At 38.6% G+C, this 14174-nt stretch overlaps 1 non-coding gene across 1 annotated transcript; it reads left to right on the plus strand.

Annotated features, from left to right (window-relative positions):
- The first annotated feature begins 13847 nt into the window (after positions 1 to 13847).
- On the plus strand, positions 13848 to 13929 carry trnal-caa. The gene has a single exon. It is a non-coding gene; the product is annotated as a tRNA-Leu (tRNA).
- The last annotated feature ends 245 nt before the right edge of the window (positions 13930 to 14174 follow it).

Genomic DNA, 14174 nt, shown 5'->3' on the forward strand with positions numbered 1-14174 from the left:
ACATCAATACAAAATGAGGCATGAAGGCTGGGGATCTTGACTTTCAAACAAAGCCTGGAACAAACTCTTAGGAGTGTGACTTCTATAGTGTGCTCATCTTCCACTCAACGTCAACTGTACAATAAAGATGAATAAGGACTGTCAGCAAACTCAGAGTGAGCAGACCAGATTTTGTTTTGTTATTGGGTGGGTGGCGGTGGGTAAACAGGTAGTTAATATACGGGCATCCATAGATTCAATATTGACATACATATGCTATTTATGTGAAGTTCATACGTTGTCCAATAATGCATATTAGAAGTCTTATTCACAAACAATCACGACATTTAATCCTAGTAATCTCTGCAGAACTGATCACAAGTAATTTTAAAAATGTCACCTTCAATTCTCATAACATTCCAAAGGTTTCATTGCTACACAGTGCTCCAAGTTGCTTTTTAGTGATCTGTAAGTATGCAAGAGTATAGGCTCTTATATTTAATGCTGTGTTTCATTAACAAATTGGGAGTAAAGACAAACTTCCACAGTTATAATACCTCAATGTATTTGTGCAAGATGGCTTCTGTTACCTACACTAGCAAAATATGCGTTATTGCAGAGGTCCACGTTGAGGCATTTCATCACTCTCTTTCTGGGAAGCCTCCATGTTCTATTGTATCATAGTCTATGCTAAAGTCTGATTTGGATTTAATTTAACTGTTTAGCAATCATGTCACTGAAATTCTAATATGTTTCTGATACCTCCAGTAGTGGTTGAATGACTTCCAGTAGAGAAGCCACAGCAGAAGTTCCCCTCAGCATGTTGGGGAGCTTTGGGACACTTAGGATTGATAGTGTTCACTGTCATTTCCTCCAGATGAGCAAAGCACAGTGCAGGTGCAGACTAAGGAATTCCTATAATACCATTATGGAGCTGTGTTATCTGTTGGAGAAGGACTTGAATGGAGGGCTGATGGCCACCCTGTTCTGACAGTTGTCAAAGATAACAGCAGAAATTATTTTTTACATGATTTGATCATTCCAAGGATCTACAAGGAACTGTATGGAATTTACCAATCCGCAACCCATGAATGTATCAACAATATTCCCTAAGCAATTTGTGCAAGATTGCACAACCTCATCTCTTTTCCTCATGATGAGATCAAGACAGCACTTAGGAAAGTTAGCTTCTGAGGTTTCATTTGTGATCAAGTATTCTAAAGCTGTATATTGAATTCTGGTATGATCATTATAGTCTAAAAGGAAAACAGACACACATCCTTCTCAAAATAATTTATTACATTCTGTAAATTCACATATACTGCAAAATAAGCATCAAATGCATCAATGCACTTTACTCTCATATCTGAGTAAGAGAACAGAGGGAATTCATTGTGCATTAAGAATACATTCACAATGTTACGAATACATTCACAATGCTGGTTATGGGAGAGTGGCACAGCACAAAATGAAGTTTACTTTGTTGCCTTGACATAAAGGTCTTGGCATTCCCAAATGAGCGGTCTCAATCATCTCCAGCAAATTTTCTTCTCGTCAGAAGTTAAAAAACAAATATAAGTCTCTTGTCTTTGTCCTCTTGACTCTATTATGCAAGATTTTCTCCTACAATGAGATAAAAGAAAAAAATTGAATAGTTGGAAGAGCTGTTAGTGGTGACATAGGAGCAGGAGAGTGATTAGACGCCCCCAGTAAGTGACCAGAAAGTGAAGAGGCCAGGGTGAACTTGGTGAATTATTGAGTGAAGATGCTTAAGTAGTAGTAAGAGTGTTAGACTATTTCCATTGGTGGAAGGTATGTACCATGGCAGAGTTAAAATATGATTGGAAGCACGTAACCTTGACAGTTTTTCTGGGCACTTCTCACTGTGAAGACCGAACTGGCCATCTTGGTTCAGGCTGGAATTTCTGTTGGTCTCCTTTGGTGGTCCTGAAGAAAGTGGAAAGAATTCCTCTTCACCATCCCATCCAGCAGGATTCATCTGGATGAGGACTGGGGTGCCAATTTCTTTTTCTCAGCCATCTCCTCCAAATGGCAGTTCCCAGCTTCCAGAATTTAAACTAGAGCACAGCTGGAATTTAAATATGAATCCTATAGTGCCTATACCAGAATATCCCAGAAACAGCGGGTACCTCTGGCATGAGAGCATGATTGAATGAATAGTGCTCCGTGGAGGCAGGGCTCATAATTAATGAGGTAAGCAGTGAAAGACTCCTTGAGAAATGTCGCCATGGTTCATGGCAGAAAACCCTCACAAAGAACTGCCCACAATTAATACTTATCCAAAAAACAGGAAAATTCAGATCAGCCTCTTTCCCTAAGAATTATTATTGAACCTGTTAGAATTTTGTAATATTCTAAACTTTTGTAATACCATCTTCTTTTAAATTTCCAGAACTTTGTTTTAAATTGAAACAATTGTCAAACTGCCGAAGTAAGATATGGCATAATATTTTGGGATTATAAATCCAAGTCTTTTGATTATTATTCAACAACAACAATGCTGTGATATACCCGATAGAGCTCATAAACAATTAATTGAATGAGATCAAAGGTGAAGAATACATACAATAGAGGAGACTATGAGTAAATGAGCATAAAATGTTGAAACGGAGGAAACTCAGTTGCTGAGTGGTGCCCAGTAACATCCAACAAACAGCAATATAATAATGACCAGAAAATGAAGTTTACTGATTTGATTAAGGGATAAATATGAAACAGGGCAACATAGTAGAATCTTATGTGCTTCTCACATAGTACCATTGGGATCTTTTGTGTACATTCAAGATGAAAAGTGAGAATTCAATTCCAAGTTTCATACTAAAGGCAACATTTTTGATAATGCAGAACTGCCTCAGCACCACATTGGGTTCAGTGTAATGTCAGTATCTGTCCAGACTTTGTGTTGTGATTGGTGCAGCTAATGTGAAGCATGGAATTGAGGCAATGGAAGCAATGACAATACAGAATATGGCAGGGAAGTTTAACATTACAAGGAGGGACAGTAAGCCATAGGTAATGTCTGGTGTGGAGTGATGGTTTGAGAAAAGGGAAACTTGAAGAGTAGAGCTTTTTTTAAATGAGGGAAATTAGCACAGTTTACCTAAAATGCCTAAAACATGATATATGATCAGGTGAGTTTGATCCCGATTTTGCCAAGCATGTGGGCAAGGAAATACAGTTGTTAAAAAAAACTTGTAGAATGTAAAACAAAGAGTATTGTTTAAAAAAAAAAGATGCAGATTATAACACACTCCTAACTTCAAGCCAAGATCAGTGTGGATTTATAAAAAGTTCATTGTTATGCACAATGGATGAACAGAAAGAAAAAGTACAAGAAATCCAAAATTGACTGAAACAAAAATCAATGAGAATGGTAAGAATTTTTACAACATTAGAGATTATGAAATAATTTGAAAAACAATGTAAGAAAGTCAGAAAGTCAATAATAAGGAATAAAATATAGTTGTGAAAAGAAATTGGACAACTTGTTAGCATTGAAAACACAAAGTAGGATTAAGTACAAAAGCACTGATAGTTGAACATAGTCCCATTTGGTTTCTTTCCCAAACTTTCTTGCTCCAGTACTCAAAACTACTCACAATAACGGCCATTCCATTTGCCTTCTTTACCGCCTGCTCATACCTGCATGCTTACCTTTAATGACTGGTGCACAAGGACACCCAGTTCCCACTGCACATTCCACACTCCCAACTTACAGCCATTCAGGTAGCAATCTGCCTTTTTGTCTTTACTTCGAAAGTGAATAACCTCACATTTATCCAAATTACAGTGCATCTATCATTGACTTACCTACTCACCCAACCCATCCAGATCATGCTGCAGGATTGCATTCTCATCACAATCCACCCTCCCATGCAATATGGTATCATCTGCAAACTCTGAATGTTTCATTTTGTTCCCTCATCCAAATCATTAATATATATTGTAAATAGCTGAGGTCCCAGCACCCACACTTGTTACACCCCACTAGTTATTGCCTGCCAATTCGAGAAGGACTCATTAATTCCTACATTTTGTTCCCTCTCTGCCATCCAGTTTCCTATCCATCTCAGTACAATTCCCATAATCCCATGAGCTTTAATTTTGCACAATAATTTCTTATGTGGGATTTTGTCAAACGCTTTCTGAAAATCCAAATAGACATTATTGACTGGCTCCCCCTTGTCAACCCTATAGTTACATCTTTAGAGAAATCCAACAGATTTGTCAAACATGATTTCCCCTTCATAAATCCATGCTGACCCTGATCCTGCCACTGCTTTCTAAATGCTTTGAAGTTCTTGATAATGGATTTGAGATTTTCCCCACTACCGATGTTCAGTTTACTGGTCTATAATTCCCTGTTTTCTCTTTACCTCCCTTTTTGAACATTGGAGTGACATTAGCTACACTCCAAGCTGCAGGGGCTGCTCCATAGTCTATAGAATCCTGGAAGATAACCACCAATGCATCCATTATTTCGAGAGCCACCTCCTTAAGTACTTTAGGATGCAGATTATCACACCCGGGGGACTTACCTGCCTACAATCCCCTCAATTTTCCCAGCACCATTTCTCTAAAAATATTGATCTCCCTCAGTTCTTCCCTCTCACTAAATCTTGCATTGTCCAACATTTCTGGTATTTGATTTGTGTCCTATTTTGTGAAGACAGAACCAAAGTACATCGTCAGTTGCTCAGCCATTTCTTTGTCCCCTATTATGCATTCCCAATTTCTGTCCATAGGAACTCTACATTTGTCTTCACCAAATTCTTTCTCTTCACGCATATGACTGATGGTATTCTGTACTGCAGCAACAGGAATGGTGGGCTTGGCATACCCAAACTTGAAGTGCAAATACCATCTGTGCTGATAATCATCTAATATTTAACTAATCTTTGATTTAGTAAATTGTAAGGTTCTTTGAATTGCTTTCTAGAAATTGGATGTCCATGAAATTTGATTGCAATCTTCTTTGAGTGGAAGAGCTAAAACAGATGCCTCCAAATTCCAAACCAGTTTCAAGCAAGGTTGTAAGATACAAACACTGAAAGTACGAGTGAAACGCAGCAAGTCTGGCAGCATCTTTGGAGAAAGAACAAAATTAACATTTTGAATTTCCTAAGTTGAAACTCAGTTTTGATGAAGAATCATACGAAATTTTAACTTTGTTTCTCTTTGTACAGATGCTGGGTTTCTCCCAGACTTTCTCTGCTTGTTTCAGATTTCCGGTATCCACAGTATTTTACCTTTATAAGACTGTGAGATAGCTCCATATTATATACAATCCACATGATTTTACTATTTACTACATCAAGAATCAATTGCCCTCTGTTGTGAGTTTTAAAGACCACCTAGATGCAAAATCCTTTAACGTCATTCACCTCTGTGTCAAAACAAAACTTACAATCCACTGTAACTCATTTAGAAATGCCTACAGCCCAAAGATCATGAAGCAAGGATTCTTTATTCCACCAGTCTTAACAAACATACAAGGAATTTAAGGTTAAACAAGGAAAACAGAGTACTCACATGGAATTAAGCCTGAACTTCACATGTGGTTGAGGAACTCATTTGTTGGTTTCTTTCTCTTCCCATGAGGCCTCTTTGTGAAAGACACATTTTCCTCTATACAGGGTCCACTCAAATGCTTGAGCTCCTCTATGCAGTACTATTACTCTTTCATCATTGCCACTGCTAAAGGCCCTGTTACACTACAGTATACAAATGACTGCAATGTCATTACCCAATCTGCACCAGATTTGCTATCCACTATTCACCTCTTTATTAAGAGAGACTTGGTCTGTCCATTTGACAAAACAAAACTCACATTTTAGACCAGACCTGATCAGTCAAATATTTCTCATCCTATTTATATTTAAGGAGAGTTTCTGGAATTTGTCAGAACATCCCATATCTTGGTAGCCCTTTCCCTCAAAACAGCATCACTGTCAAGAAGATTCAACACCAAATCAACTGCATCAGATCAGTTTACTGCAAATCACACCAATGATAATTTGACAACAAGTCCTCTGAATGCCAAAAAAAGTCATAGTATAGAAAACAGTTGTCACATCATTCTTACATTGCAATGAGTCCTTGCTTGGGCATCAACAACACATGATTGCTCAAGAAATTCTACCAGCAATGCCTCCAAATCATTCTCTGGATTCAATGGGGGCTATCAAATAAAACCAGCTTCCTTCTTGAAGTCAGTTCGGCAAGCATTCAGGCAAAACTCCTACCAGATTGACTACTATGTACAGGCCTCTGTGTCCAGACAACTGAATAGCATCTCCTTCTGCCAGGTTCTGTTTTCTCACTTTCCAAATGGCCAGAATTGCAGGGAAAGATGAAGAAAATGCTGCAAAGATGCTGATGCTTCTTTTGAATCACAGCAGCCTTAATGACTAGGAGGAACATTCAAAATGATTCAAACATCATTCAAAATGATTCCAACATGTGCATCAAGCTGCATCACACTTTAAGTCCAAGTATAAAGCAGAACAGTGGTAGAGAAAGAAATGAAAGGAAACAAATCCTGCATTGCTTTCTGTGCCCAAACACCTGGGAGTCAAAATCAGTCTGTTCAGCCACAATAGAAATGAATGACCCCAAGGAGATGTCACCTTTGAATTGAGGGATAACTTCTGTTGACTATGACAAATACTCTAACTAACTTTTGTGTCTTTCACATCCTCAAATGTGAATACAAAAGGATTTTTAATGTAGAAATTGAGGCATTGACCACTAATTACTAGAGGTTGTCAGCGGTGAAGCAATGATTCTCACTGTTGATCTTGAAGGCAGTTTTGCAGAAGGATCTGATGATCTCTATGATGAGAATTTGAACTTTATACTCCTGCAGTGATACTGCATTGATTGCTGCATTTTTGCCAAGTAGGAAATTGCAGTGATGTCATCAATCTGTTCAAGCATCCAATCACATGATTGGATCTTCGCAGATACCCAAACTGGAAGGGAAAGACAAGAAAATAAAATCTCTTTAAAATCTTTGATCTATTACAAAATGGAAATTAAGACATATACATGTGGTGAGGGGAGAAGCTGCAATATTCTTTTCTAAAGATTATTAAAAATTGTTGTTTAAAATTGTACCAATTAGTCAAATGAAGAGACTAAATAATGTCATGAAATAGCATTATTCAGTCAAAGCCAAAACAGCAATTATTATTATTTACATCACCAGTAAGTTCCACCTAAAGGAACAAAATGCAGTCTTTAAGAAATTCCTACAGCATTTTAGCAGCAGGAAAGATAAAATTTTCCCTGATGTCAATGGGAGGTCTTTAGCTCTGGGATTGTCAGTGTTACTTTTGCAGAGTGCTGAATAACAAACAACAATCAAAGATTTCCATACAAAATCCTACATTTACAGTATACTTCACAAGGGACGATGACAATGAACATAGAACAGTTTGCCATCACTAGTTGTTGCCCTAAATGATACAGGACCCATTTGACATCATGAAAACAAGAGACCACTATGTATCAAAATTGGTTTTATTTTTAAAAAAGGACTATATTTGTTGCTGTAGCTGATTTTGTGACATAATGATCTCCATAATGCACCATACTTTTGATTCCACCACATTTGAACTCTTTTGGCCTCCAGCATTACTCACCATTTCTTCAAAAAATAAAGATGGAAAGACTGGTACATTGAAGCCACGTAGTCAGTCTGAAGCCTAAAGTCATAAGGTGCATGGTTTAGTCTGAACGAGAGAAAATTGGAACTACATGTTGACTTAGAATGATATTCACATTGAGGGGAAAGATGGGTTCAGTCATAAAGGTTGGGTGAATCCAAAAATTAACTTCCATATTTGTCATGTCATTGCCTGTCAGCTTGTGAATTCCTTGTTTTTTCTATCTTCATGCATGTACCTTGGAGGCCAGCATTTGTAGGCTGCTTATAAATATTAATAATTCATCCTGCTTGCTATGCTTTAGTGGCCTTTCAGATACAGCTGAGAGTTTTCTTGATGTATCAAAAGCCTGCATCTTTGACTTGGTTTGAAAATTGAAGACGTTTTGTTAAGATGTGGTTACACGGAGAAATCAAAAAAATTGTTCCCTCTGGAGTTTATTGGCTATGCAGTTAAACATACACTAATACTGTATTATACACTAACATTGTATAATTTTCTTTAATTTTTAAAGCAATAGACTTACAAGTTTTAATGGAAACTATAGAAAACTCAAAATATGCAGCAGTCTATCACAATCTGTGAACTGTATTTTCACTGATTTGATCATCCAGCTAAAATTGTGAGTTCAGACCATAATTACAAATACTCCTTGTATCATGAAGCTACCAAAATGTTTTAATACATTCTTCACTGTTTAAATGAGGTAAAGTTACAAATTTTGACTGATTTAGTTTACCATTCTGAATGCTTCATTTGCAATTCACACAGCTCACAACATATTCAGGCTTTGGGGCTAGCTAACAGTCACATTATAATCCTATTTAATGAATTGACTAGATGTGCTGACATAGGCTTCTTCAAGCCTTTCTTTAATATTCAATATAGTGCCCTAAGTATCACTTACAGCAATTTCCATTTCTCAAAAGCCGTATCTGCTAAGCCAATAAACTACCTTAATGATTTTCCACTATGTGGAGAAGCTGGTGTTGGACTGGGGTGAGCAAAGCTAAAAATCACACAGCACCAGTTTATAGTCCAACAGGTCTATTTGGAAGCACTAGCTTTCAGAAGCATGGCTCCTTCATCAGGTAGAATTTTCACTAGCATTTATGAGTATTTTTCTGTTTAAATCCTTGAAACTAATGAACTAGGCTTGTTATCTATTAAACTTAAAAATCTAATGTTTGGTCTTTTCCTTTATACAGTCCATTTGAATAAATGTTAAATTCCAATTTACAAACTACAAACTTTATTCTGGATAGTGAAAGATATGACTAAACATCAGACCTTGTTCTGTGTGCATGTCTGTGTCATTGATTAAAAATAATTATCGGGCTCTGTGGTAGAGAGGTGGAATGCCTACCTTTGGGGAAGGTTCAACTTGCATTTGCCTTAGAGATGTGTCATAATGTATACAAGATCTTATGGTGCAGTCAGTGTAGCTCTACTTCCTAGACAGAAAATCTGGGTTCAGTTCCCACTTGCCCTGGATGTGTGCCATAACATGTCCCAACAGGACAGCATGGTGGCTCAGTGGTTAGTACTGCTGCCTCACAATACCAGGGATCAGTGTTCCATTCCAGCATCGTGTGAATGTCTGTGTGGAGTGTGCACATTCTTCCCGGGTCTGTGTGGGTTTTCTCCCACAGTCAAAAGATGTGCAACTTAGATGGATTGGACATTGTAAATTGCCCATAGTGTCCAGGGATGTGTAGATTAGGTGAATTAGCCATGGGAAATGCAAGGTTACAGGGACACGTGAGTTTGGGTGGCATACTCTTCAGAGAGTCGGTGTTAACTTGTTGGGCTGAATGGCCTGTTTCCATACTGTAGATTGATTAAAATATCTAAAAACAAACTGTCATCCAATTTAAATAGGGCTCTTGTGGTGCAGTGCTGGTGTCCCCATATCAGAGCCAGGAGATTTAGTTTTAAGTGTACATTCATAAACATAAGACTATTTAAAGACAAAGCTGGACAAGTTACCACTCTCATTGTCTTGCCATCTTAGAACCCCATCTAAGTGAGAGTTATTCTTTCCTCAATGCCCCCTATCGCCTAACGTCCTCTCATTGTTCAACAAGGGGTCACCACATACCGGAAAACCTTAAAGTACTTGAAAACCTTTGCTTTAATTTAGCAATAGCAAAAGTGAAGAAAAAACAAACTGTAGCTGCATTTGTCTCTGGGAACAGATAAAAACCACTTGCCTTTTGTACAACAACAAACATATGTAAATGAATGATCATTGCACCCACTTATCATCTACTGGAACCAGGTGTCATTAATTCTTGAACTGAAAAATGTGTTGCTGGAAAAGTGTAGCAGGTCAGGCAGCAACCAAGGAGCAGAAGAATCGATGTTTTGGGCATAAGCCCTTCTTCAGTCTTGTCTGGCTTGTACTCAGTGCCGTGCTCTATCATGCAGGAAGTGATGTTCCTCCTGCTCAATGTTCTCACCTTCCTCTTTGAAAGACTCTCCTAGTTATTTAGTGTCCATCAAATCCTATCATTGTCTGCTCCAGTTATGTAAGATACAGGATACAATGATTATGGGCTGTATTGCAAAGTCAACTCCTGTTGGTGCAAGCATTAGGATCTATGTTCACCAATCTATCATCTGCTTTTGATGATCCTGTTCAAATAATTGACTGCATTGTATCTACACTCAGCCTCCATCATTGTGTTGCATGACAGGAAGTCAACAGCATTAGTTTCAGAGGGCAGCTGTTGGCTCCCAGTAAACATCTTTGCATGGCATCTAGGTCTTGACAGTTTAGCATACAGTGGGACATGGAGTACTTCAATAAAAAGAGCAAAGCAATGCTGTTCTTTGTCACAGGAAACTTATTCTAATGGATGTGGTACAAACAATGTCATGCAAGTATAATAGGAGTTTATAAGTGCCATATGATTAATGACACATTGATCCTCAACCCCATTTAATCCAAGAAAGGCAGCATTGCCTCCAAGGATATGTGAGCAAATATGTACAGTTAAAAATGAGAGGAAATTAATTCCACACCCTTTTGCAGTCTTTGATCTTGTGCTGATCTTATAAATTGTGACCAAAAAATCAAAGAACAGTGCAGCACAAGAACAGACTCTTTGGCACTCCGAGCCTGCGCTGACACATCTTGCCCTTCAATATTAAAACTGTCTTAACTTACAAGATCCGTATCCCTCCATTCCCTTTTTATTCATATATTCGTCTAGGTACTTCTTGAATACTGCTTTGTGTCTGCTTCTACCACCTTCTCTGGCAGTGCATTCCAGATACTCACCACCCTTCATGTGAAAAACTTGCCTCGCAAATCTCTTTTGAACACACCCAACACATCTTGAACCGATGTCCCCTCGTAATTGACACCTCCACCAAAGGGAAAAAAGACCTCACGCTTTCCACTCTATCCATGTGATTCACAATCTTATAAACTTCTATCAGGTTGCCCCTCAACCTTCTGCATTCCAGTGAAAACAAGCCCAGTCTATCCAACCTTTCTTCATTGCTAAAATGTCCCATACCAGACAATATCCTGGTAACCCGTTTCTGTACTGTCTCCAAAGCACCCAAATCTTTCTAGTAGTGTGGTGACCAGAACTGTATGCAATATTCCAAGTGTGACCTACCTACAGTTCTATGTTGCTGCAGCTTAACTTGTCTATTCTTATATTCAATACCTCTTCTAATGAAGGCAAGCATGCCATAGGGCCATTTTTATACCTTATCTACCTACGCTGCCTCCTTCAGTGATCTGTGGACCTGTACACCCAGATCCCTCTACACATCAAAGATTGTCTACATCACAGAGATGACTATCTTCAATCTGAAATGTTCAATGACATGGTCAAGGTTGTAAGTGCTTGCTTAATAGAATTGCCCTTTGAGGCACCTCATGTCACTGACAAGTGGAACACTTTGCTCCAAGTATACACACAAATCTGACCTGGGAAAAGTGTCCCAGAAAGATTGTCTTGGTCACATGCTACTTTGTTGAAGGTATGAAGCAAAACAGTAAAACCAAGTCCAGCCTTAACCCTTTGCACTGTCTTTCTCCATTCATGCCAACCTATATCACCCCATGCCATCCAAACAACTCCATACCCTCTCTGGCAACCTATGCCTCTGCACCAACCCCTGCATGAATCCAATCACCTCCAAGCCAACCTATGATATCCACCAATTCCAATGAGAGCTCGATACTGATAATGAATATGAGCTCTTTTTAAACAAAGCTATGCCTGCATTTAGGAGAAAGTGAGGACTGCAGATGCTAGAGATCAGAGCTGAAAATGTGTTGCTGGAAAAGCGCAGCAGGTCAGGCAGCATAAAAGGAGCAGGAAAATCGACGTTTCGGGCATGAGCCCTTCTTCAGGAAGGGCTTTTTGTTTATAATTCTTAGAGGGCTAGATGGGATACATGCTGAGAGTCTGGGTGTGATTTTGAATTGTTGGGGTGAGCAATCACTACAACACCATGCCAGTTTCTAATGCCTGCAATTAATCATCTGAAAAGGCACATAAATTCACTGGGGCCATAATTCACTGGGGCCATTATAAAGCAGGCCAATGGGACCAATCTGGTTGACAAGTTGGACCAAAGCGTCTGTTTCCATGTTATATAGGACTCCATGACTTGTCAAGATTGTCAAGAGCTCAGAGAGATGAAAGATGCTGCTTATTACTAATCTAAACCTTTGGGGAGATGAAACAGGAAGGAGTACAAAACAGGAAATCAGATTTAAAAAGTTATTGCTACAGTCAGATGGTGATCCATAGATTGCCCAAAGAGAAAAACTGATTAACATCTTGAGTATACATCTTCTAAGAATAATAAAACTTCTATTTACAGATCACCTTTATTGCGGTGAGACTTTATAAACAAGTGTGAGGAAAGTTGCTCACTAAGTCAAAACAGAAAAGGAAGAGCAGTCATAAAATATGTTTTGCACTTTTTAGAATGTTAGTTATCCTTATCTTTCTCATACGCTAATAAATGTGATACATATTACCAGAATCTTCTACTTTTATTTTGGTCTATATTCATCCCTTTTTTCAATCTACCATGGCAATTAGATGTTGCAAAGACTTGTGCTTTGTTTCTGCTACCAGGATTTTGTGAGGGCTGTTTTCTCTCCTGATTATTAGCTTTTGGCTTTGTTCTGCTAGTAGAGATTGCTCCACATTACATGTCACTGCCAGCTACTCTGATAATTTGTATTTATGCTGTATGAGAAGAAAATTAATTAGTCACCTAAACAAATTTTAATAACAGCTTTAAGCTTGGGCAGGTTGCTTCTTAAGCCGGCTATGTAACATTCCAAAATCTAAACGCATTTGTTTCACATTTAGAAACTGGAATGGTGTTGTAGTGATTGCTCACCCCAACAATCCAAAATCACACCCAGACTCTCAGCATGTATCCCATTTAGCCCTCTAAGAATTATAAACAAAAAGAACAAAGTACTGTGGATGTTGCAAATCCAAAACAAAAACAAAAACTGCTACAGAAACTCAACAGGTTTGTGGAGGAAAAGAACAAAGTCAACACTTTGGGTGCAGTGATTCTTCTTCAGAATAGTTCTGTGGTGTCCAGGACTGTGCAGGGTGGGTGAGTATGCCACGGTAAAAACCAAAGCAGGATTATGGGAGTGTGAAGGTGGACTGGGTAGGATGCTCTTCAGAGGGTCTGTGCAGACTGGATGGATGTCTTTCTGCAGTCTTTCTGCAATCACCTGATGAAGGACCGTCGCTCCGAAAGCTAGTGTGCTTCCAATTAAACCTGTTGGATTATGGTGTTATGTGAGTTTTAACTTTCTGCAGTGTAGGGATTCTATGATTCTTTATGGTATATAGTACTCCATGTGAGGTCTCAGTAAAATCCTGTATAATGGTAGCAAGATTTCCATTTTTTGATTCCAACTTCTGTTAAATAAAGATGAACATATTATTTGCCTTCCTAATTGCTTGTTGTATCTGAATGTATATAGATACCCAAATCCCTCAGAATATCAAAGTTTTCTATTTTTTTCACTTTTTAGAAAATATTTTGCTTTTCCATCCTTCCTATTAAAATTGACAATTTTTTACACCTCATATTATTCTCTATCTCAATTACTCAGTTTTTTCACAGCTTACTGACCCATTTAGCTTTGCATCATCAAGCTGTGGGGTTGGTAGTGTGGCTGAGTGGTCTAAGGCGCTGGACTCAAGTTCCACTCTCAGTTGAGGCGTGGGTTTGAATCCCACCACTGCCAGTGAACACGTCATTCTGGCGGCCCATCCCTTCACTCCCTTGGACTTTCCTTGCTCTCTGAACCATGCGTAGTGTATGGAATGAGCTGCCAGAGGATTTGGTGGAGGCTGGAACAATTGCAACATTTAAGAGGCATTTGGATGTGTATATGAACAGGAAGGGTTTGGAGGGATGTGGGCCGGATGCTGGCAGGTGGGACTAGATTGGGTTGGGATGCATGGACGGTTTGTACTGAAGGGTCTGTTT

Source organism: Chiloscyllium plagiosum, chromosome 14 (assembly GCF_004010195.1).
Source record: "Chiloscyllium plagiosum isolate BGI_BamShark_2017 chromosome 14, ASM401019v2, whole genome shotgun sequence".
Taxonomy (NCBI): Eukaryota; Metazoa; Chordata; class Chondrichthyes; order Orectolobiformes; family Hemiscylliidae; genus Chiloscyllium; species Chiloscyllium plagiosum.